Raw genomic sequence first — 26,000 nt, forward strand, 5'->3', positions numbered from 1 at the left:
CTAACTTCAGTCCTATATCTACCCCCCCTTAATTTAAAGCTATGCCCCCTTGTAATACCCGACTCCATACGCGGGAAAAGGTTCACACTGTCAACCCTATCTAACCCCCTAATCATCTTGTACACCTCAATCAAGTCACCCCTAAACTTTCTTTTCTCTAATGAAAACAGCCCCAAGTGTCTCAGTCTTTTCTCATACGATCTTCCTTCCATACCAGGCAACATCCTGGTAAACCTCCTCTGCACCCGTTCCAGTGCCTCCACATCCTTCCTATAGTATGGCGACCAAAACTGCACACAATATTCCAGATGCGGCCGCACCAGAGTCTTATACAACTGCATCATGACCTCAGGACTCCGGAACTCAATTCCTCTACCAATAAAAGCCAGTATGCCATATGCCTTCCTCACCGCACTATTTACCTGGGTGGCAACTTTCAGAGATCTGTGTACATGGACACCAAGATCCCTCTGCTCATCCACACTACCAAGTATTCGACCATTAGCCCAGTACCCCATCTTTTTGTTATTCTTCCCAAAGTGAATCACCTCACACTTAGCTACATTGAATTCCATTTGCCACCTTTCTGCCCAGCTCTGCAGCTTCTCTATATCCTGCTGTAACCTGCCACATCCTTCCTCACTGTCAACAACTCCTCCGACTTTCGTATCATCCGCAAACTTGCTCACCCAACCTTCTAACCCCTCTTCCAGGTCATTTATAAAAATGACAAACAGCAATGGTCCCAAAACAGATCCTTGCGGAACACCGCTAGTGACGGCACTCCATGAAGAAACTTTGCCATCAACTACTACCCTCTGTCTTCTTCCATCCAGCCAATTCCTAATCCAAACCTCCAACTCTCCCTCAATGCCATATCTCCGTATTTTCTGCAGTAGCCTACCATGGGGAACCTTATCAAACGCCTTACTAAAATCCATATATACCACATCTACCGCTTTCCCCTCATCAACCTCCTTCGTCACCTTTTCAAAGAATTCAATAAGGTTTGTGAGGCACGACCTGCCCTTCACAAAACCATGCTGACTATCCTTGATCACATTATTCCTATCCAGATGTGCATAAATCCTATCCCTTACAATTCTCTCTAAGACTTTGCCCACAACAGAAGTGAGACTCACCGGCCTATAGTTACTAGGGTTATCCCTACTCCCCTTTTTGAACAAGGGAACCACATTTGCTATCCTCCAGTCTTCTGGCACTACTCCAGTAGACAAAGAGGACATAAAAATCAAGGCCAATGGCTCTGCAATCTCCTCCCTTGCTTCCCAGAGAATCCTAGGATAAATGCCATCAGGCCCAGGGGACTTATCTATTTTCACCTTTTCCAGGATTTCCAACACCTCTTCTCTACATACCTCAAAGCCATCCATTCTACTTATTTGTGACTCAGTATTCACATCGACGACAATGCCCTGTTCCTGAGTAAATACTGAAGAAAAGTATTCATTCAGTGTCTCCCCAATCTCTTCCACCTCCACACGCAACTTCCCACTACTATCCTTGACTGGACCTATTCCTACCCTAGTCATTCTTTTATTCCTAACATACCTATAGAAAGCCTTAGGGTTTTCCCTAATCCTACCGACTAAGGACCTTTCATGTCCCCTCCTTGCTGCTCTTAGCTCTCTCTTCAGGTCCTTCCTGGCTACCCTATAACTCTCAATCGCCCCAATTGAACCTTCACGTCTCATCTTGAGATAGGCCGCCCTCTTCCATTTAACAAGGGATTCCAATTCCTTATTAAACCACGGCTCCCTCGCACGACCCTTTCCTCCCTGCCTGACAGGTACATTATCAAGGACACTCAATAGTTGCTCCTTGAACAAGCTCCACATATCATTTACACTCTTGCCTTGGAGTCTACTTTTCCAAGCCACACATCCTAAGTCATGCCTCACCGCATCATAATTTCCCTGACCCCAGCTATAACTCTTGCCCTGTAGTACACACTTATCCCTCTCCATCACGAGAGTAAAAATCACCGAATTATGGTCACTATCCCCAAAGTGCTCACCTACCTCTAATTCTAACACCTGGCCTGGTTCGTTACCCAGAACCAAATCCAGTATGGCCTCACCTCTTGTTGGCCTGTCTACATATTGTGTCAGGAAACTCTCCTGCACACATTGAACAAACACTGACCCATCTAACGAACTTGAGCTATAGCTTTCCCAATCAATATCAGGAAAGTTAAAGTCCCCCATAACAACCACCCTATTACTGTCACTCATCTCCTGAATCACCTTCCCAATCCTTTCTTCAATGATTCTAGGAATATTAGGAGGCCTGTAAAAGACTCCTAACAGGGTGACCTCACCTTTCCTATTCCGAACCTCAGCCCAAACTACCTCAGATGGCAAGTCCTCATCCATCGTCCTTTCCACCACTGTAATACTATCTTTGACAAGCAATGCCACACCTCCCCCTCTTTTACCCCCACCTCTGACCCTACTAAAACATTTAAATTCTGGAACCTGCAACAGCCAAACCTGTCCCTGTTCTAGCCATGTCTCCGTAATAGCCACAACATCGAAGTCCCAGGTACCAACCCACGCTGCAAGTTCACCTACCTTATTTCGTAGACTTCTTGCATTGAAGTATACACACTTCAAGCCACTTTCCTGTTTACAGACACCCTCCTTGGAAATTGATGCCATGTTCCTAACCTCCCTACACTCCAGGCCCTGCACCCTGAAGCTACAATCTGGGTTCCCATGCCCCTGCAGAGTTAGTTTAAACCCCCCCCAAGAGCACTAGCAAACCTCCCCCCAAGGATACTGGTGCCCCTCAGGTTCAGGTGTAGACCATCCTGTTTATAGAGGTCCCACCGTCCCCAGAAAGAACCCCAGTTATCCAAAAACCGGAATCCCTCCCTCCTGCACCATCCCTGTAGCCACGCATTTGACTGTTCTCTTTCCCTATTCCTCGAATCTCTATCACGTGGCACGGGTAACAAACCAGAGACAACAACTCTGTTCGTTCTAACTCTGAGCTTCCAACCTAGCTCCCTGAAAGCCTGTCTAACATCCTCAGCACTCCTCCTACCTATGTCGTTGGTGCCAATATGGACCACGACTTCGGGCTGCTCCCCCTCCCCCTCCAGGACCCGGAAAACACGATCAGAGACATCACGTACCCTTGCACCTGGGAGGCAACATACCAAACGTGAGTCTCTCTCGTTCCCACAAAACCGCCTATTTGTGCCCCTAACTATCGAGTCCCCAATTACTACTGCTCTGCTCTTCTTCACCCTTCCCTTCTGAGTAACGGGGACAGGCTCCGTGCCAGAGGCCTGAGCCCCGTTACTTACCCCTGGTAAGTCATCCCCCCCACAAGTATCCAAAACGGTATGCTTGTTCTTGAGGGGAACGGCCGCAGGGGGTCCCTGCACTGGCTGCTTCCTCCCAGTCCCCCTCACTGTCACCCATCTATCTGCCATCTTTGGAGTTACTACTTCCCTATAACTCTGATCTATGACCCCCTCTGCCTCCTGAATGATCCGAAGTTCATCCAACTCCAGCTCCAGTTCCCTAACACGGTCTTGGAGGAGCTGGAGATGGGTGCACTTCCTGCAAGTGTAATCGGCAGGGACGTCGATGGCATCCCTCACCTCATACATGTTGCAGGAGGAACATTGCACTGCCTTCACTGCCATCCCTCTAAAGCTAACTTTTATTTTAAAAAAAACTGGGTCTAAAGAATACAACAAGCAAAATTCAGCACTTACCTACTTACCAAAACAGGTGTTATTATTAGGTTAGAGGAGGAGGGCGGGTGGGAGGCACTACCCGTGTAGTGCCTCGGGTTCCTCTCCTTCGCGCTTTTAAAGGGGGAAAAAACCTACCCAGGTAAGCTTACACTAACTGCTTCCGGGTCTCGGCTGCCCCTCTGGTCGTCGTCACTTCCCCCTGGTGCTCCCGCTCTTTCTGTGAAGAGAGAGTGAAAGAGAAAAAAAACACCGCTGCCCGCTACCGGTAAGCACTTTTAAAACAATGGGAACAATGGAGTGATGGCACTGGACAGAGGCAGTCCACTCCCCAGTCTTGGGCACAACACCATTCATCTGCTTCTTTTGCTTAAGTTTAAAGTCCTGTTGAAGAAGCCTTAGTGACAGATTCAATGCATCCTGCAACTGGTACACAATCCAGCCGCTGTGTGTCAATAATGGAGCAAGTGAATGTTTAAAGTGGCTGATGGAGCTGACCAAGTGGAGTTCTTCATGTTTGATAGTATTGAGCTACTTGTTGTTACAGTCACATAGGAAGCAGCCCATCATGGTTTTGACTTGTGCCTTGTCAGAGAGACAGAGGCTTTGGGGAGTCAAAGTGTGAGACTACCCAACAAGAGCAAAATATCACAGATGCTACAAATGTGAAATAAAATCTGAAAATCATGATCACTTCACTGACAATTGATCGTCTCTGTATGAATGTAATTGAGGAGGATGCAGTCTGTTTTCTGTCGGGATAAAATTTACAATCCTCTTTTGGCAGTCCTGACTTGGCATCTGTGTCAAACACTGAACAGGAGCTGTCTGCGCAATCAGCAACCTGTCTTCTAATCTCTTCTGGACATCTGGAAGTAAAAATGATCAAAGATCACTCCTTGATTCCAAATAACATTTCGACAATGAGAAATCACTGAATAAGATTAAAACTTACAACATTTCCTCTATACCGTTCACAACTTTCATCCGTCATTTCCTTTCCACTCTTAGCTGTTTAGAATTTTAATTCATCTCAATTAAATGTCCCCATGCTCCCTCTTTCCAAAGAAAAGAACTCGAGTCTATCCAGTGTTTATTCATTCTTCATTCTCTAGTTGAGACGACATCCCAATAAATTTCCTTTGTACCGTCTTTCAGTGTATACTAGCCTAACTGACACACAGTTATCAGAACTGTTCTGTTATGTCTCACTGGAGTAAGACACTAAAAACCAAGCCCCACTATAACCAGAGTCATCACATAAGTAGACTTTCAAGACTTTAAAATTTCACAAAATTCCCAATTTTCCCATCTTTTGGATCCAAGCTGAAAGAAAGCATGGACCAGGAATGTAAACGTAACAAGGATTACTATATATTACAAATAAATAGATTCTAACTGCAGATAAAAAAATTATGATCAATTGACACGTAACTCTAATGGTTAAAATTCTAACCTACTTATAAAACTCCCATTGCACACATACATACAGATAGACACAAAGAAAAGGGCATTACAGGTGGAGCAAACATTTCAGAAGGCCCACAGGGTTTGCTCAGATGCTCCTTTTGCTGATTACAACTCCTTTCCTCCTGGAGTCCTGATTGTTTTTGACTTGAATAGTCACATCTGTGAGCTGCTCAGCTAACTGGAAGCCAGTCACATTGCTGTGGACAGGAAAAAGGCCTTTGTTATCAATAACTGGTCACTCTTCCATGCAACAAACAGGTACCTGTTGCCAGCCAAATCTCTGTTTGTACACAGATCGTCTGGAACTAGATTTGCCCCATCTCTTGCACACACAGCTGTGTAAACATTTCCTACAATGAGTGCCAAGTTATTTGCTTTAAGAATGTACAGCAATCCTTTCAATAATCTTGGTTTTTAAACCAGTTGTATTCCATTTCAGACCACAATCAAAAAATACAGTTAAATAAAAAAGATATGCTCTTCACAATATGCAGTACATGAGCTGTTCACTGAACAGTATTTCATATGATTCTGGAATAACCTCCCTACTTTTGTACTCTCTGCCTGAGTTAATAAAGGAATCTATCTGTATGCCTTCTTCACCACCATTCCAATTGCCGTTTTTTATCTTCACGGAGCATACACTGGAATGCTAGTCTTTTCTCCGACCCTTCTCAGTGATCAGCTATGTATTATAGGTTCCTTTTGCTCATTTTCACCATCCTCAGTCCTGCAATTGGGCGGCAGTGCCTCAGTGGCAGCATGGTGGCACAGTGGTTAGCACTGCTGCCTCACAGTGCCAGAGACCTGGGTTCAATTCCAGCCTCGGGCAACTGTCTGTGTGGAGTTTGCACATTCTCCCCGTGTCTGCGTGTATTTTCTCCAGGTGCTCCGGTTTCCTCCCACAGTCCAAAAATGTGCAGGCTAGGTCAATTGGCTATGCTAAATTGCCCGTAGTGTTAGGTGAAGGGGTAAATGTAGGGGAATGGGTCTGGGTGGGTTGCTCTTTGAAGGGTTGGTGTGGACTTGTTGGGCCGAACGGCCTGTTTCCACACTGTAAGTAATCTAAATGCATTATCTCTCTGTTCTCTGGATAGAATTTCATTTTCACTTTTCAACCAACTTGATAATCCATTTATATTTCTGCAGTTTACATTATTGAACATGAAACATGTGGCCAATTTTTGACACCAAGTACAAACATCTTAATAATGATGACTACATTGAAGTCTGAATCTGTATATGTAATTATAGATGTATATCATGAAAGGTAAGGGACCTCGTACACACCATTGAAACCAGCCTTCCAGTCCCAAAGATATCTGTAGATCCTTTGTTTCTTCCATAGAGCTAATTTTTCATCCAATTTTTTACTTGTTTAGAGATCCCATACAAACATTTAGTTTTCTGACCAGTCTGTCATGTGAGATTTTGCTAAAAGCCTAGCAAAATCCCATGGAGATCACACCAAATGCATTAACCAGATAAACCCTCCATTTTACTTGCTGAACAATTGAACCAAGTTGGTCAGACTCAGCCTTCCCTGAACAGATCCATCCTGACCCTCCTTGATTAATTTATGCCTTCTTAAATGATCATTTATAGAGTTCCTTGGAATGTTTAGAACATAGAACATAGAAGAATACAGCGCACTACAGGCCCTTCGGCCCTCGATGTTGCGCCGATCCAAGCCCACCTAACCTACACTAGCCCACTATCCTCCATATGCCTATCCAATGCCCACTTAAATGCCCATAATGAGGGAGAGTCCACCACTGCTACTGGCAGGGCATTCCATGAACTCACGACTCGCTGAGTAAAGAACCTACCCTAACATCTGTCCTATACCTACCCCCCCTTAATTTAAAGCTATGCCCCCTTGTAATAGCTGACTCCATATGTGGAAAAAGATTCTCACTGTCGACCCTATCTAAACCCCTAATCATCTTATACACCTCTATCAAGTCTCGATAATTTTTCACCAACGCGATCAGACATGTATATTTAGAAAAGCTGAGGATGAAATTCCTTTGGACGGGATTGTATCTCCACAGATTTGTCTTTATGTACCATATGCCCATGTTATTATTGTGAGGTTTGTTCAATCATTGTTTGAGGATTGCATGTTTTGTTTAATAAGATGATTATAATTGAGGACTGTGACTTTTAAACATAAGGTAAATCAAAGAGTAAATCAGGAGTAATCCTTTGTGAATTATTGAGGATAATTCAATAATCCTCAATAATTGAATTGAGGTATTTAGTCTTGGACCAATGACTGCAGTTTCCACGTTATCAATGTATAGAGACAAATAAAATGTTTTGTCATTATCTCTATTTTTCACCATGCCCAGATTGTATCAAATTATTAAAAAGAAACTATGAACTAGAAGTTTGAAATTCTCCTTAAATGCCACTGGAGAGATTAATATTTTTCACAGGATCTTGATTTAAATCAAATAATATGGCTCCTGTCTTAGTCAGATGGTCATTTGAGTTACCCAGAAGAAGGACCTGTGTAAAATAGGGTTATGACATGTATTTGTATGGATAGTCCACGCTGCAAAATTAATAACTGGAAAAGACAGGATAGATAAAGATGAGCTATTTCCATTGGTTGGGGATTCCAGAGCTGGGGACATAGTTTGAGAATTAGGGCCAAACCATTCGGGACAGATGTTGGGAAGCGTTTCTACACACAAAGGGTGGTGGGTAATTGGAACTCTACTGCACAAACTTCAGTGGATGCGGGATCAGTTGATAATTTAAAATCTGAGGGTTTTTTTTGTTAAGCAAAGGTATCAAGGGATATAGGCCAAAGGCAGAGAGGAATTACAGGGAGGTAGTCACACCTCAGGTAAAAATGAAGGTAGATGGGTTACTGTCAAGGCTCAGTAAGTGAACCAGCAGGCAGTGCAGGGATCCCCTGTGGCTGTTCCTCTCAACAACAAGTAGACAGTTTTGGATACTGTTGGGGGGGGATGACTTATCAGGGTAAGCAATGGGGAACAGGTCTCTGGCACAGAGTCTGTCTCTGTTGCTCAGAAGGGAAGGAGAAGAGGAGCAGAGCATGAGTCATTGGGGACTCCTTAGATAGGGGGACAGGTAGGAGGTTCTGTGGGAATGAGAGCGACTCACAGTTGGTGTGTTGCCTCCCAGGTGCCAGAGTTCGTAATGTCTCTGACCGTGTTTTCAGGATCCTTGAAGGGGAAGGGGAGGGGGATCAACCCCAGGTCATGGTCCACATAGGTACCAACGATATAGTTAGGAGGGGAAATGGGGATTTCAAACAGACATTCTGGGAGCTAGGTGGAAGCTTAGACATAGAACAAACAGAGTTGTTATCTCTGGTTTGTTGCCCATGCCATGTGCTAGCAAGGCAAGGAATAAGGAGAGAGAGGTGTTGAACATGTGGCTACAAAGATGGTGCAGGAGAGAGGGTTTTGGATTCCTGGATAATTGGGTCTCTTTCTGGGCTACGTGGGACCTCGACTAAAAGATGGTCTTCACCTGAACCAGAGGGGTACCAATATCCTGGAGGGTATATTTGCTAATGCTCTTCAGGTGGATTTAAACTAATTCAGCAGGAGGATGGGAACCGAAATTGTAGTTCAAGTAAACGGGAGGATGAGAGTCGTGAAGTTAGAACTAAGATTTCAAGATCGCAAGAAAGCTCTGGAAGGCAAGAAGTTGGTTTGAAATGTATCTACTTCAATGCTAGGAGCATCTGGAATAAGGTGGGTGAACTTGCAGCATAGGTTGGTACCTGAGATTTTGATGTTGTGGCCATTCTAGAGCAGGGACAGGAATGGTGGTTGCAAGTTCTGGGATTTAGGTGTTTCAGTAAGAACAGAGAAAATGGTAAAAGAGGGGGTGGTGTGGCATTGTTAGTCAAGGACAGTATTACAGAAAGGACATTTGAAGACTCGTCTACTGAGGTAGTATGGGCTGAGATTAGAAACAGGAGAGGAATGGTTACCGTATTGGGAGTTTTCTATCGGCCTCCAAATAGTTCCAGAGATTAGATTAGATTAGATTAGATTACAGTGTGGAAACAGGCCCTTCGGCCCAACAAGTCCACACCGACCCGCTGAAGCGAAACCAACCCATACCCCTACATTTACCCCTTACCTAACACTACGGGCAATTTAGTATGGCCAATTCACCTGACCCTGCACATTTTTGGACTGTGGGAGGAAACCGGAGCACCCGGAGGAAACCCACGCAGACACGGGGAGAACGTGCAAACTCCACACAGTCAGTCGCCTGAGGCGGGAATTGAACCCGGGTCTCTGGCGCTGTGAGGCAGCAGTGCTAACCACTGTGCCACCGTGCTGCCCGAAGAGGATAGGATGGCAAAGATAATCCTCAATAGGTGTGAGAGTGACAGGGTTGTTTTTATGGGGGTCTTTAACTTTCCAAATATTGACTGGGAATACCATAGTTCAAGTACTTTGGATGGGTCAGGTTTTGTCCAATGTGTGCAGGAGGGTTTCCTGGCACAGTATGTCGACAGGCCAACAAGGAGTGAGGCCACAGGCTAATGAACCTAGCCAGGCATTAATTTAGATTTGGAGGTAGGTGAGCACTTTGAAGGTAGTGACCACAATTCAGTTATGTTTACTTTAGTGATGAAAGGGGATGGGTATATACTGCATGGCAAGAGTTATTGCTAGAGGAAAGGCAACTATGATGCAAGTAATCAAGATTTAGGATGCAGAGGATGGGGAAGGAAACTGCAGGAGATGGGCACAATTGAAACAGTAGATCCTTGATAAGTATGTACCGGTCAGGCAGGGAGGAAGTTATCGAACGTGGTAGCCATGGTTTACTAAGGAAGTTGAATCTCTTGTCAAGAGGAAGAAGAAAGCTCATGTTAGGATGAGATGAGAAGGCTCAGTTAGGGCGTTTAAGAGTTACACGTTAGCCAGCAAAGTCCGAAAGAGGGAGCTAAGAAGAGCTTGGAGGGGACATGAGAAGTCGCTGGCGGATAGTATCAAGGAAAACCCTAAGACTTTCAAAAGCTATGTTGGGAATAAAAGAATAACTCGAGTAAGATTCGGGTCAATCAAGCAGAGTAATGGGAAGTTATGCATGGATTCAGAGGAGAGAGAGGAGCGTTAAATGAATACTTTTCGTTCATATTCACACCAGAAAAAGGCAATGTGGTCAAGGAGAATACTGAGATACAGGCTACTAGACTAGATGGGGCTGAAGTGCATATGGAGGAGGTGTTAGCAATTCTGGAAAGTGTAAAAATAGATAAGTTCCCTGGGTCGGATGGGATTTAATCTCAGATTCTCTGGAAAGCCAGGGAGGAGATGTTGAGCTATTGGCTTTGATCTTTATGTGGTCATTGTCTACAGGAATAGTGCCAGAAGACTGGTGGATAGCAAATGTTGTTCCCTTGTTCAAGAAGAGGAGCAGAGACAACCCTGGAAATTATAGACCTGTGAGCCTTACTTCTATTGTGGTTAAAGTGTTGGAAAGGGTGATAAGAGATAGGATTTATAATAATCGAGAAAGGAATAAGTTGATTAGGGATAATCAACACTGTTTTGTGAAGGGCAGGTTATGCCTCAGAAACCTTATTGAGTTATTTGAGAATGTGATCAAACAGGTGGATGATGATAAAGCGGTTAATATGGTGTATATGGATGTCAGTAAGGTGTTTGATAAGTTTTGCTATTGCACAACATACAGAGGCATGGAGTTGAGGGTGATTTAACGGTTGGGATCAGAAATTGGCTAGCTGAAAGAAGACAGAGGGTGGTGGTTGTTGGGAAATATTCATCCTGGACTTCAGTTACTAGTGGGGTACCGCAAGGATCTGTTTTGGATCCACTGTTGTTTGTCATTTATATAAATGACCTGGATGAGGGCATAGAAGGATGGGTTAGTAAATTTGCTGATGACACTAAAGTCTGTAGAATTGTGGATAGTGAGGAAGAATGTTCTGGTTACATAGATAAGCTGCAGAGCTGGGCTGGGAGGTGGCAAATGGAGTTTAATGCAGGAAAGTGTGAGGTGGTTCACTTTGGAAGGGGTAACAGGATTGCAGAGTATTCGGCTAATGGTAAGATTCTGCATCGTGTAGATGAGCAGAGAGATCTCAGTATCTAGATACATAGATCCTTGAAAGTTGCCACCAAGGTTGATAGGTTTGTGAAGAAGACGTATGGTGTGTTAGCTTTTATTGGTAGAGGGATTGAGTTTCAGAATCATGAGATCATGCTGCAGCTGTAGAAAACTCTGGTGTGGCCGCATTTGCAGAGTTGTGTACAGTTCTGGCCATCGCATTATAGGAAGCTTTGGAAAAGGTTCAGAGGAGATTTACGAGGATGCTGCCTGGTCTGGAGGGAAGGTCTTATGAGGAAAGGCTGAGGGACTTGGGGCTGATTTTGTTGGAGAGAAGAAGATTGAGAGGCAACTTAATTGAAATATATCAGATAATCAGAGGGTTAGACAGGTTGGACAGTGGGAGCCTTTTTCCTCAGATGACGATGGCTAGCACAAGGGGACATAGCTTTAAATTGAGGGGTGATAGTTGTAGGACAGATGTCAGAGGCAGTTTCTTTACTCAGAGAGTAGGAGGAGCATGGAACGCACTACCTGCAATAGTAGTAGACTTGCCAACTTTCAGGGCATTTAAATGGTCATTGGATAGTCATATGGATGAGACTGGAATAGGGTAGGTTGGATGGACTTCAGATTGGTTCCACAGGTCGGCACAACATCGAGGGCCGAAGGGCCTGTACTGTGCTGTAATGTTCCATGTTCTGTGCTCTGTATGGAATTATCTAGAAAACACAGGAGACGTTTTTCAGTGAGCAGAATACTCTAATCAGTGCTGTCCTACCTCGTTGCTTCATTTGTTCCATTAAATAAATAGAAGGGCATCAGTTCATTATATTCATCGAAAACTCCCCACTGAAGATGAGCCCATTCATGAACAAATGCTCTACCTGTAGAAACAAAAGCACTTTTTATTAAAATAATGAAACTAATGCATCCATTCTCTGCAAGAAATAAATTAAATTGTCCTTCTGAAAGTTTGAACATTGGCATTATCCACTCATGGGTACAAAATACACGTGATGGCATTCTGTTATTTTGTGACTTCACAAGAGAAATCAATATTCAGTTCCTGTGTTAGTGGTGCAGTGCTTCTGAGTATGGGATCGACTTGGTGACTCAGAGGGTAAACCTGAAAAGTTCAGTGTTCCATTGGCTTGGAGGGAAAGGAGCGAAATAAAAACGAAATTGCTCTTTGTGTGGCATTGCTTTTAATTAGTTCACCAAGATTCACCAAGCAAATTTTGTTTCAAACAGCACCTTTTGAACCAGCAATTTCAATAATCTGGCAAAAAAATTATCTACCTCAAACACTGGAAATTTACTGTATTATCACAATCTCTGTGATGTCCAAGTGGTCAGTTTAGGGTTTGCATGAGTAAAGTTCTCTGCTGGTAAAAGTTATTTAAATCAAAGCTGCATTATTCTTTAATTGATTTGTTCTGTTAATAAAGTATAACTGTGATGTGTATATCCCTTACATTATTCGTGTGTGTTTTTGCATTGGTCATGTGGACCTCTTAATTGACCAGAATATTTGATTAACTGACACACTCCAGGTCCAATAGCTGCCTGATAATAAAAGGATTTTTGTAATCCCAGTTTTGCCTTTATCATACCTCGTTGTCATAACAACGCCAATATTCATTTTCTCCTAAAGCTTGTGATTCCAAATAAACCTATTGGACTATAACCTGGTGTCAAGTGACTTCTGACTTTGTCCACCCCAGTCCAACACTGGCACCTCCACTTCATGAGCATCAGCTAGGATCATGTTCACCAACTAAGCAGCCTTAATTTGGTGCTTAAAGCATATGCTACTCAGTTCTAACTTACTTCAGATATTTTACCTTACGGTCCATAAAATGAAACCAGACTGCTGTTCAGTAGAAAGTTTGGTGTGAAGTGAATGTACCGTCCCTTCTCACCACATCCACCATACTGCAGGGTGTATGGTTCATCTCCATATTTACAGTATGGTTCCTCAATGATCACATCAGCCTAGGAAAAGACAAATGGATACTACCGTGTAAGAATCTGTTGATATCCGATATCTGTTGTCATAACTTTGCCTTGTATTGTGCAAGTCTGAACTAAACTGTAACATCTAAAAGTGTCATTGACAGTGCTATCACAGTTCTTACCCAATTCTACCCTTCTCACTGACATTCAGTTTGGTTCCGCCCAGCCAACTCAGCTCCTAACCTCAATACAGCCTCTGACCAAACATGATCAAAAGAACTGAACTCCAGAGAGGAAGCAAAGTTGACTGCTCTTGATATTGAGATGAGTTCTGACCAACAGTATCTTTATAATTCACTCGTGGGCTGTGGCTGTCTCTGGCTGGCCAGCATTTAGTGCCTTTCCTCGAGTGCTGTTGAACTAAGTGACCAGCTCAGCCATTTCAAAGGGGAGTTGAAAGTCAACCACATTGCTCTAGGGTCCAGAGTCATTTCTTTTTAATTCATTTGTGTGACTTGAGCGTCACTGGCTGGCCAGCATTGATAGCCCATCTCTATTTGCCCTTGAGAAGGTGGTAGTGAGCTGCCTTCTTGAATTGCTGCAGTCCACTTGTTGTGAGTTCATTTCTTTGTTGTGACTTTCTACCGATTGATACAACTGGGTGATTTGTTAGGCCATTTCAGAGGGCAGTTGAGAGTCAACCACATTGCTGTGGGTCTGGAGTCACATTTAGGCCAGACCAGGTAAGGATGGCAGATTTCCTTCCCTAAAGGATGCTTGTGAACCAGATGGGTTTTTCAGACAATTGACAATGGTTTCAAGGTCGTCAGTTGACTCTTAATTCAAGATTTTTTTATTGAATTGAAATTCCACCATTTGCCATGGCAGGATTTGAACTCAGGTCTTTAGAACATTCTTCTGGGTTTCTAGATTAATGTCGAGCAATAATATCACTAGACCATCACTGCCCCTCTGAGAGCCAGACAAGGTTATAATGGCTCCCTTTCTTCCCTGAAGGATATTAGTGAAACAGATGGGGTTTTCCCAACAATCAACAATGGTTTCATGTACATTGGACAAATTCTTAATTCCAGAATTTTAAAAATTGAATTCCAACATTACCATCTGTCATGGCAGGATTCGAATCTGGCTCCCCAGAAGGTTAGCTGAGTTTCGGGACTGATAATCTCATGATAATCTTGTGATAAGACCACTCGACCATTGACTACCTGTCAAGTGGCATCATGGAGCCCTAGAAAAACTGAAGTCACGAGGAATCTGGGTCAAACACTCCACTGTTTGGAGTCATACTTGGCACAAAGGAAGATGGCTGTGAGTGTTGATTGTCAATCATCTCAGCTCCATGGTATCACTTCAGAAATTCCTAAGGGCACTGTCCTGAGCTCAACTATCTCAGTTGCTTGATAAATGATCTTTCCTCCTTCATCAGGGATGATATTCACTGATGATTGCACAATGTTCAGCACCATTTGCAACTCCTCAGATACTGAAGTGTCTATGTTCAAGTGTAATGAGATCAGGACAACGTTCAGGGTTGGACTAATAAGCGGTAAGTAACAATGATGTCAAATGTATGCCAGAGGTTAACCACGCCCAACAACAGAGAATCCAAACATTGCTCTTTGACAATCAATGACATTACTATTGCTGAATCCCCAAATATCAACATCCTGCAAAAGGGGAATCTGAACTGGACTAGTGAAGAGATGAGTTACTCCATGCATAACCCCTGCCTCAGATCTACTCTTGAACCATAGTACTTTTATGGCTAGTCAATTACAAATTCTGGTCAACGGAATCCCCCATCCCAGGATGTTGATAGTTGGGAATTCAGCAGCTGAAGGCATAGCTGAAAATGATGGAGTGATTAAAATTGCAAATGCTCAAGAAGCCAGACTTAGACAAGCTTTAAAATTTTGACAGGTTGTGGGGCTGGAGTTGAGGAGAGCTAGAGGTCATGGAGGGATTTCAAAATAAGGACAGGAACTGAAAATTTGAAGTACATTGCCAATGGTTTTTCTTGTGTACTGGGAGAAAAATCCATTTAATAATGGTTTCACTTGATTTTCTGTTCATCACGCCTGGTATCTATGGGGAGGGAAATAATGATAGGCACTCCCAACTGGCAAGTATCTGTAGTGATAGCTTAATTTCACAAAATTATATCTTTAGTTATTACATTAAATATTTTAATTGAGGGGGGAAACGGCTGTGGGATTTTATGGGCACACTTATAACTTAAAAATTGGTTTGAAGATTGCCATTTGTTATAAGTAGAAATTTTCAGCTAGGAATGATGGGATATCATAAAATAATTCATATTCATGTGTTTCAATTCATGAGGCTAAAACATACTCATGTACAAGGTACAGGAGTACAGTGAAAAGTGTATAATGTTGCCACACAAGGTACCATTTTAGGTACAAGTACCATGGTACAGAATCTTAAGAACAAGGTAGAAAGAAAGAACAAATTTAAAAGTTAAAAATTGCCGTAATTCTACTATGGCATAAAACATACAAAATAAGGTTAAATGTTGCACATTGCAGATTTTCTTAGTTTTAAGTAGAAAAAAGAAATAAGCTGTAAAAACAGAAGAATTAGTCCTTTGTCCTCCAAAGTGGATGATTTCATTTTCTATATGGCTGAGGAAATAATAGTCTGTTCCATAATTGGAAAATGTGGATTTTCCTTATGGACTACAAACAATTGGCACCGTTCTTTAAAATGTATTCTCTCACAGGATGTAGATGTCACCATCATTGTGAGAAGATAAGAAGACAAAGCAAGAGTAGGCCATTCTCAACCTTTCCCCCCAAGCATTCAGCAAGATCATGGCTATTCTGACACAGGCTTTATTTCTTCTTTAATGCCAGCTCCTCATAGCCCTCAAATTCAGACAAACCTCCTCTTTAAACACTTACAATCATCCAGCCTCCTCAACTCTCTGGGCTCTGGGATTCTAGGCATTCACAACCCTCTGGGAGAAGAAATTCTTTCGCACCTGTTTTAAATAAAAGTTCCTTTAATGTGGTCCTCCACAAATGAATACAACTTGTCAACATCTGCTCTGTCAAGCATTATGGATAGGACCAAACAAGCTCAAAAGTATTTTGAGAAGATAGCCGAGACTTTTCTTAATTTAAGTGTAAGGTGTCGCATTCCAGATGCCATTTGATTGGACAAACTACTTGACTACTTGATTGGTCAAACTATTAGGGTGGCACGGTGCCTCAGTGGTTCGCACTGCTACTTCACAGCACCAGGATCCCAGTTTCAATTTCAGCCTTGGGTGACTGTCTGTGTGGAGTTTGCACATTCTCCCTGTGTCTGTGTGGGTTTCCTTCGGGTACTCAGGTTTCCTCCTGCAGGCCAGGTGAATTGGCCATGTTAAATTGCCCATTGTGTTAGGTGCATTAGTCAGAGGGAATGGGTCTGGTTGGATTACTCTTCAGAGGGTCAGTGTGGACTTGTTGGGTGAAAGGGCCTGTTTCTATACTGTAGGGAATCTAATCTACTTGACTTTAGCAAACCACACTTTATTCTTATACTGCAGTTAAAATACAGATAATAAAAACAGTGGAAAAGAATTGGCTTACCTGTAACTCTTATCTAAATAATTAATAAAATTATATATACATATAAACTATGACTAATTAATTGTTCAAGTAGAGCAAATCCCATAAACACTCCCTTAGCAAAGGCAGATTCAGTAAAATAGATTGTCTCACATGCAATTCTCGCAGCAGGAAGAGAACCCGAGCTTTTAGCCGGTAATAGTGAGAGGAAAAACATCCAGCTTCAAGAACCCAGCCGGCAACTGCTTTCTGTGGAAGCTTGACCCCACCCATTCTGTTGTTCCAACTTTAAAAAAAACCCGCAAGCCTCATAAACTGTTTACTTTATTGGCTGGAGCAGACTCTTGGCTCCTCTGTCTCAGCCTTTCTTCAAAGAAAAAGGACAAACCACATCTTTTAAAGCTGTGATACCATTAGACAAGGCCGCTCAGAATGTTATGTGTTTCAGTAAGAACACAAGCGTCATTCTTCTGATCTCTAACCTGTTTAACCATTCTTGATCAGTCAGCCCCTTCACCCCAGGAACCAGCCTGGTGAATCTCTTTTGAACTGTGTACAATGCTTGTCCATCCATGTCAGGCAAGGACCATCTCCAACAAGAAAGAATCTAAACATTGCCCCTTGATATCACAGTCACTGAATCACCTACTATCAACATCTTGGGGTGACCATTGGTCAGAAACTGAACTGGACTAGCTATATAAATACCGTGGCTAAAACAGCAAGTCAGTGGCTCAGAATCCTGCAGTCAGTAAGTCATCGCCTGATTTCCCCAAAGTCTGTCCACCATCTACAAAGCAGCAAGTCAGGAGTGTGATGGAATACTCCCTCTATCCTTGGATGAGTGCAGCTCCAACAACACTCAAGAAGCTCAAAGCAGTCAGCTTGATTGGCACCACATCCACAAGCATCCAACACTCAGTAGCAGCAGTGTGTACTATCCACAAGGCGCACTGCAGATATTCGAGGAGAAAGTGAGGTCTGCAGATACTGGAGATCAGAGATGGAAATGTGTTGCTGGAAAAGCGCAGCAGGTCAGGCAGCATCTAGGGAACAGGAGAATCGACGTTTCGGGCATTAGCCTGAAGAAGGGCTAATGCCCGAAACGTCGATTCTCCTGTTCCCTAGATGCTGCCTGACCTGCTGCGCTTTTCCAGCAACACATTTCCATCTCTGATCTCCAGCATCTGCAGACCTCACTTTCTCCTCAAAGATTTCAACCTACTGCGAATCCTCTTACAAGGATGCCTTCCTTGAAGAAGCTCTCTTTCTCCCTCTACAAAGGTTTCAGTGAGTCCCTCTCTCACTGCACCCCCCAGGTTCCTGAAGAAGGGCTAATGCCCGAAACGTCGATTCTCCTGTTCCCTAGATGCTGCCTGATCTGCTGCGCTTTTCCCGCACCGCAGATATTCACCAAATATCCTGAGGCAGCACCTCTAACCCCCAACCTACATTCCAAAGGACAAGGACAGCAGATATATAGGAGCACCACCATGTACAAGTTCCTCTCCAAGCTACTCACCATCCTGACATAGAAATATGTTCCCATTCCTTCAGTGTTACTGGGTGAGATCTCACAATTCCTTCCCTAATGGCATTGTGGTTCTATTGAACATACATGCACTGCAGCAATTCAAGAAGGCAGCTGGCTATGACCTTTTCATGAGTGACTATGGGATGGCAATTAAAAGACAATCACACTGCTGTGAGTCTGAAGTCACTTGTGGGTCAGACCAGGTACGGATGGCAGTTTCCATCCCTGAAGCTAGAATACAAGAATAGGATTGTATTACTGAGGCTGAATAAAGCTCTGCTCATACCACATTTGAAATATAGTGTAGGGGACTTTGGACCCCATATATAAGGAAGGGCCCACTGGCCTTAGAGGATTGCCAGAGGAGTTTTACAAGAATGATCCTGGGGATGAAGGGTTTGTTATATGTGGAGCACTTGAAGACTTTTGCTCTGTACTCAATGGAGTTTAGAAGGTTGAAGGGGGATCAGATTGAAATTAAAAAATTCTGAGAGGCCTGGAGAGAGGAGACATGGAGGAGATGTTTCCACATTTGGAGAAACTAGGACTCAAAAACACAGGCTCAGAGTAAGGAATGACCCTTTAGAATTCCCTTTAGGAATTCCTTAAGCCACAGAGTGATTAATTTCTGGAACATGTTCATGGAGAAGGCTGTCAAGACCAAGTCATTGAATGCATTTAATACCAGGGTAGACAGGTTCTTGGTTAGTAAGGGGATCAAGGGTCACAGGGAGAATGTAGGAAAATGGGGTTGAGAAATATATCAGCCACTGATCAAATTACAAAGCAGACTCAATGGGCCGAATGGCCAGGGTGGCACAGTGACTCAGTTAGGGGCAGCACGGTGGCTCAGTGGTTAGCACTGCTGCCTCACAGCACCAGGGACCCGAATTTGATTCCTGCCTCAGGCAACTGTCTGTGTGGAATTTGCATGAAGGGCTTTTGCCCGAATTATTGATTTTCCTGCTCCTTAGATGCTGCCTGACCTGCTGTGCTTTTCCAGCACCACTCTAATCTTGACCCACATTCTTCCCTGCGGCAGGAAACCTGGGTTTTCCCGAGGTGAGAGAAAGTGCAGACTGCAAATGCTGGAGATCAGAGTCAAGAGTGTGGTGTTAGAAAAGCACAGCAGGTCAGGCAACATCCAAGGAGGAGAATCGACGTTTCATGCATTAGCCCTTCATCAGGCATGAGGCTTGGGGGTCGGGGCTGAGAAATAAATGGGAGGGGGGGTGGGATTGAGGGGAGGTAAGTGGGAAAGCGATAGGTGAATGAAGGTGAGGGAGCAGGTGATAGGTCAGAGGGGGCAGTGATGGACCGGTCTGGAGGGCGGTACCGAGTTGGAGGCTTGGGACTGGGATAATGTGGGAGGAGGGGAAATGAAAAGCTGTTGAAATCCACATTTATCCTGTATTCCTCCCAAAATCACTAAGATGTGCAGGTGAATTGCATGCTAAATTGCCTGTAGTGTTCAGAGATATGTAGGTTGTGTGCATTGGTGAGGAGCGAATGTGGGGTGGGGTGTGGGGCTGGTTGGGTTGTTCTTCAGTGGGTTGGTGTGGATTTGTTGGGCCAAAATGGCCTATTTCCACATTGTAGGGATTCTATTCTGGTCAGGATTCTATTCTGTGGGGATTCTGTTCTGCAGGGATTCTATGAATTACACTCCATTATGTGATGGTCTAAAGGTCATTGGTGATCCAGGTGGGGTGTTCCTCATCATTAGACACTAAATTCCTGATTTTTAACATTGTTTTCAAACTCCATCATCTGTCATGATAGGATTGGAACTCCTGTCCCAGAACATTACTGCATCTCCGGATTAATACTGAAGCAATAGTATCACAAAGCCATCATCTACACGATACAAATGCTGTATGTATTCAGATTTTTAAAAAGTCGTAAGCTTTTCATCATTATAAATTATTCTGGTTCCATTTTCAGATGCATTCTTCTACGCATATTTTCTATCCCTTCCTGTCAGACTTCGATTATCATTCGCCTCTTCACTACCCTTAATGTTTGTGTAATTTTGACTTTAAAACTTCCCTTCAAATGTCTGCTCCCTGCAGTAATTAGTTCAAAGCTGTATCTCCCCTGAGGTGTCAGTTTTGCTGAGCACTGTGTGTCTACCTACAGGACATAGACTACAGTGGTTCAAAAAGGCAGCTCACCATCGCCTTCTCTCGGGTAACTAGGGACTGGCAATAAAGGCTGTGCCGGCCAGCAAAACCCACATCCCATGTGTGAATAAAACTAAAACAATAAATATTTGAGTGAAAACAAACAATGCTGGTAATCACAGCAGGTCAGGCAACAACCCTGGAGAAAAAACTGACATGAAGTAGAGTTGGCAGCATTTATGCATTGGTCAGGGGTGGAGTGCTGGGGAAGAAATGATGCTGATAGAGCATATTAAGTGATCAGAATGTGAGAATGACAGAACAGTGGTGTGTCCACCTGCCAAACTGGGAAGGACAGAGGGTCCCACTGGAGAGGGTGGGGGAGGGTTTGTGGGGTGGTGGTGAAGGGACAGAGCACACTGTGACATAAAATGGAACAATTAAAACTAAAAGAAGTTCAACACACCATTCTTCTGCCACTCTCACATTCTGATCACTCACTCGGCACTATCAGCACCTTTTCTCCCCCAGCACTCCCCCCCCCAACCACTGCATACTTCACGTCAGCTCTGACGAAGAGTCATCTAGAATCGAAATATTATCTTGTTCTGTCACCACGTGAAGAAGGGTTACACCTGAAACATTGACTTCTGCACCTCCTGATGCTGCCTGGCTTGCTCTGTTCTTCCAGCCTCCTGCTTGTGTACCATTGTGATTTCCAGCAACTTTTGTTTTCAGTACAGATTCCAGCATTCACAATAATTTGCTCCTCATAATTGCTTCCGAATTTATGTTTCCCTTTTCTATTTTGGAATGGGCTCGATATTCATCCTGGCTTTGCTTATGGAGTTGATTTCTACATGCAGCCTGAGCATGTGTCAGTGGGGGAGCACATTAGGGCCAGTGACCATAATTCAATTAGTTTTAAAGTAGCAGTTGAAGTTCGAAATTGGAGGAAGGTTAATTTTGACGGTATTAGGCAAGAACTTTCAAAGGTTGATTGGGGGTAGATATTCGCATTCAGGAAGCATTCAAGAATGAGATAACGAGAGTCCAGAGACTGTATATTCGCCTTAGGGTGGAAGGAAAGGCTGGTAGGTGTAGAGAATGCTGGATGACTCGAGAAATTGAGGGTTTGGTTAAAAAAAAGAAGGAAGCATATGTCAGGTATAGACAAGAGAGATTGGGAGAATCTTTAGAGTATAAAGGGAGTAGCAGTATACTTAAGAGGGAAATCAGAAGGGCAGAAAGCTGACATGGGATAGCTTTGGCAAACAGGGTTAAGGAGAATCTAAAGAGTTTTTTTAAGGACAAAAGAGTAACTAGGGAGAGAATAGGATCCCTCTAAGATCAGCAAGGTGGCCTTTGTGTGGAGCCGCAGGAGATGGGGGAGATACTAATGAGTATTTTGCATCAGTGTTTACTGTGGAGAAGGACATGGAAGATATAGAATGTAGGGAAATAGATGGTGACATCTTGAAAAATGTTCATATTACAGTGGAGGAAGTGCTGGATGTCTTGAAACACATAAAGGTGGATAAATCCCCTAGACTTGATCAGGTGTACCCGAGAACTCTGTGAGCAGTGAGGAAGTGATTGCTGGGTCCCTTGCTGAGATATTTGTATCATTGTTCATCACAGGTGAGGTGCAAGAAGACTGAAGGTTGGCTAAAGTGGTGCCACTGTTTAATAAATGTGGTAAGGACAAGCCAGGGAACTATAGAGCGGTGAGCCTCACATCGGTGGTGGGCAAGTTGTTGGAGGGAATCCTTAAGGACAGGATTTACACATATTTGGAAAAGCAAGGACTGATTAGGGATAATCAACATGGCTTTGTGCGTGGGAAATCCTGTTTCACAAACTTGATTGAGTTTTTTGAAAAAGTAACAAAGAAGATTGATGAGGGCAGAATGGTGGACGTGTTCTATATGGACTTCAGTAAGGCATTTGACAAGGTTCCCCATGGAAGACTGATGAGCAAGTTTAGATCTCATGAAATACAGAGAGAACTAGCCATTTGGATACAGAACTGGCTTGAAGGTAGAAAGCAGAAGGTGATGGTGGAGGGTTGTTTTTCAGACTGGAGGCCTGTGACCAGTGGAGTGCCACAAGGATCAGTGTTGGGTCCACTACTGTTCATCATTTACATAAATGATTTGGATATGAACATAGGATTTATTAGATTAGATTAGATTAGATTACCTACAGTGTGGAAACAGGCCCTTCGGCCCAACAAGTCCACACCGCACGGCCGAAGCGCAACCCACCCATACCCCTACATTTACCCCTTACCTAACACTACGGGCAATTTAGCATGGCCAATTCACCTGACCTGCACATCTTTGTGACTGTGGGAGGAAACTGGAGCACCCGGAGGAAACCCACGCAGACACGGGGAGAACGTGCAAACTCCACACAGTTAGTCACCTGAGGCGGGAATTGAACCCGGGTATAGTTAGTAAGTTTGCAGATGACCTCAAAATTGGAGGTGTAGTGGACAGCGAAGAAGGTTAGAGCTGAAAATGTGTTGCTGGAAAAGTGCAGCAGGTCAGGCAGCATCCAAGGAACAGGAGAATCGACGTTTCGGGCACAAGCCCTTCTTCAGGGCTTGTACCCGAAACGTTGATTCTCCTGATCCTTGGATGCTGCCTGACCTGCTGCGCTTTTCCAGCAACACATTTTCAGCTCTGATCTCCAGCATCTGCAGTCCTCACTTTCTCAGCGAAGAAGGTTACCTCAGATTACAAAAGGATCTTGACCAGATGGGCCAATGGGCTGAGAAGTGGCAGATGGATAAATGTGACGTGCTGCATTTTGGGAAAGCAAGTCTTAGTAGCACTTATCCACTTAATGGTAAGGTCCGAGGGAGTGTGGCTGAACAAAGAGACCTTGGAGTGTAGGTTCATAGCTCCTTGAAAGTGGAGTCAATGGTAGATAGGATAGTGAAGAAGGCGTTTGGTATGCTTTCCTTTATTGTTCAGAGCATTGAGAACAGGAGTTGGGAGGTCATATTGCGGCTGTACAGGATGTTGGTTAGGCCATCATTGGAATATTGCGTGCAATTCGAGTCACCTTCCTAGCAGAAGGATGTTGTGAAACTTGAAAGAGTTCAGAAAAAAAAATTACAAGAATGTTGCCAGGTTTGGAGGATTTGAGCTATAGGAAGAGGCTGTATAAGCTAGGGCTGTTTTCCTGGAGCATCAAAGGCTGAGGGGCGACCTTATAGAGGTTTATAAAATCATGAGGGGCATGGATAGGATAAATAGACAAGGCCTTTTCCCTGGGATTTGGGAGTCCAGAACTAGAAGGCATAGGTTTAGGTGAGAGGGCAAAGATGTAAAAGGTACCTAAGGGGCAACTTTTCCAAGTAGAGGGTACTGCATGTATGGAATGAGCTGCCAGAAGAAGTGTTGGAGGCTGGTAGAATTGCAATACTTAAAAGGCATTTGGTTGGTATATGAATAGGAAGTGTTTGGAGGGATTTGAGCCAGGTGCTGGCAGGTGGGACTAGATTGGGTTGGGATATCTCGTCAGCATGGACGAACTGCACTGAAGGGTCTGTGTCTGTGCTGTACATCTCTATGACTCTATGTAACCTGAGCTGACCAGGTTAGACTCACCCCCCCCCCCCCCCACACACCACCACCAAGTCTATTCCTGTAACCCCGGAATTTACCATGGCTAATCCACCTAACTGCACATTCCCAGACTGTGAGAGGAAACTAGAGCACCAAAGGAAACGCATGGAGACACAGAGAAAGTGTGGAAACTCCACACATATTCAGCCAGAGATGATTTTCATGCTCAAGACAACATTTCTCAAGTCTCAGATTCTGTGAGAATTGCCTCAGAGTTGCTGCTGCTACATCAGAGGGCAAAATAAAACCACTCAATCGTAGATGGGTTTTGTGAGGCCTCAGCAGCTGAGCAGAAGGAGATTCCGGGTAATTGTTACTCTTCACCCTCTGTCCTTACCTTCTTATAGGACTCAGTTGTCACTCTATGAACCACATGGGAACTGGCCATGTTACAGGCAGCAGGATTTCACATCTGCGAAATAAACTCGCTGTTTGGTCGCTCAGTGAAGGTAGGAGGAGGCTGCAGTCACTATTTCCTATAAAACAAAAACCCAGTTTTAATATTAAAACAGCTCCATTCATTCATCAAATGGTGAGAGGGAAACAAATATAATTAAAAAAACATAAAGAACCGTGGATACTGAAAATCAGAAACAAAATGAGAAATTGCCTGAAAAACTCTGCAGGTCTTGTAAAGAGAAAGCAGAGTTAACATTTTGGGTTCTGTGAACCTTCATCGCAACTGAAGAGCTGAACTTCTTCAAGGTAGGTACACATGGAAGGGATGTGGCAGTGAGTTCAGGACTAAAGAAAAAGTATTTAATATATTCCTTTAACTCCCCCTCTCAGCAAATCCTGAATTCTTAACATTAAATATAACATTAAACGACATACAATGAAACAAAATAATTAATTCATACCAATATTCAACACATCAATAACTCACCTGAATATTTTGAATCAGCTGTTCATTATGTTGAACGTTCGGGTTAATGGCAATAACGATGTCTCGATATCGATTATTCTCCAGCTTTATTTCGGTACACTTTAGAATAGAACCACACAGAAGATAGCTGAGCACCAAGACAAAAGCTTTTTGGAATCTCATTACTGCTGTGTTCAGATTGTTTCCAGACTATAGCTTGTCAGATTCATATAATGGTCTCTGATGTCGTAACATGTAAATAAAGGCTTTCCTGCAGTGACCCATGGAACGTGGTATCCAGTGAAATCCAATTGATTTGGATTGTTGCTAAAGAAAACACAGGACTCTCACTGTGCACCCTACCTAATCCTCTGATCATCTTGTATGTCTCTATTAACTCACCTCTCAAACTTCTTCTCTCTAATGATTTTGATGAATTTCGGAGGAAGGTTGCTCTCTGCAAGACCGAGCGTACTTCCTTCGCTGTCATCCCAAAATTACCTCATTAGCTTCCTCCCCTGTCCTTGTGCACCATTCTTTGTTTTCCTACTTTCCTTTTCAATCCTCTCCCATCCAAGCTTTTTGTAATACTTCAGGAATTCTGCACATTAGGATCTGCAATAAGCCACTACTTTCTTCCTTAACTGAAACTTTATGTCCCTCAACAATTCGGGTTCCAGCCTGGCTCCAACCTTTGGTTTTTTTCATGGGACCTAGCTGCCCTCTACTCATGCTATTTCCTCCTTGAATTCCTCCTCCTGCTCTGATACTGTTTTATCTGCAAGTAACTGCTCCCAGTCAACTTGGATTGAATCAATCGAGGATTGACAGGGATAGATGGAGAACATGGAATTTGAAACACCAAAGGTCAGGTACAATCTTATTGAATGGCAAAGTAGTCTCAGGGGCCGAATGGCCTACTTCTATTTGCTGTATTTGCTCGTTGGTAAATGACAAAGGGCATTTTGTTGGAACACATCTGACCTTGTGAGACACAATTTCCA

General features: G+C 43.5%; 1 pseudogene; it reads right to left on the bottom strand.

The window, feature by feature from the left end:
• The window catches only part of LOC122554702 (calcium-activated chloride channel regulator 3A-1-like), a 50,299-nt pseudogene extending 25,120 nt beyond the window's left edge, over positions 1 to 25,179 (bottom strand).
• Positions 25,180 to 26,000: the final 821 nt, after the last annotated feature.

Source organism: Chiloscyllium plagiosum, unplaced genomic scaffold (assembly GCF_037043375.1).
Source record: "Chiloscyllium plagiosum isolate Xiang-an unplaced genomic scaffold, Cpla_swu_hap1 HiC_scaffold_9, whole genome shotgun sequence".
Lineage (NCBI taxonomy): Eukaryota > Metazoa > Chordata > Chondrichthyes > Orectolobiformes > Hemiscylliidae > Chiloscyllium > Chiloscyllium plagiosum.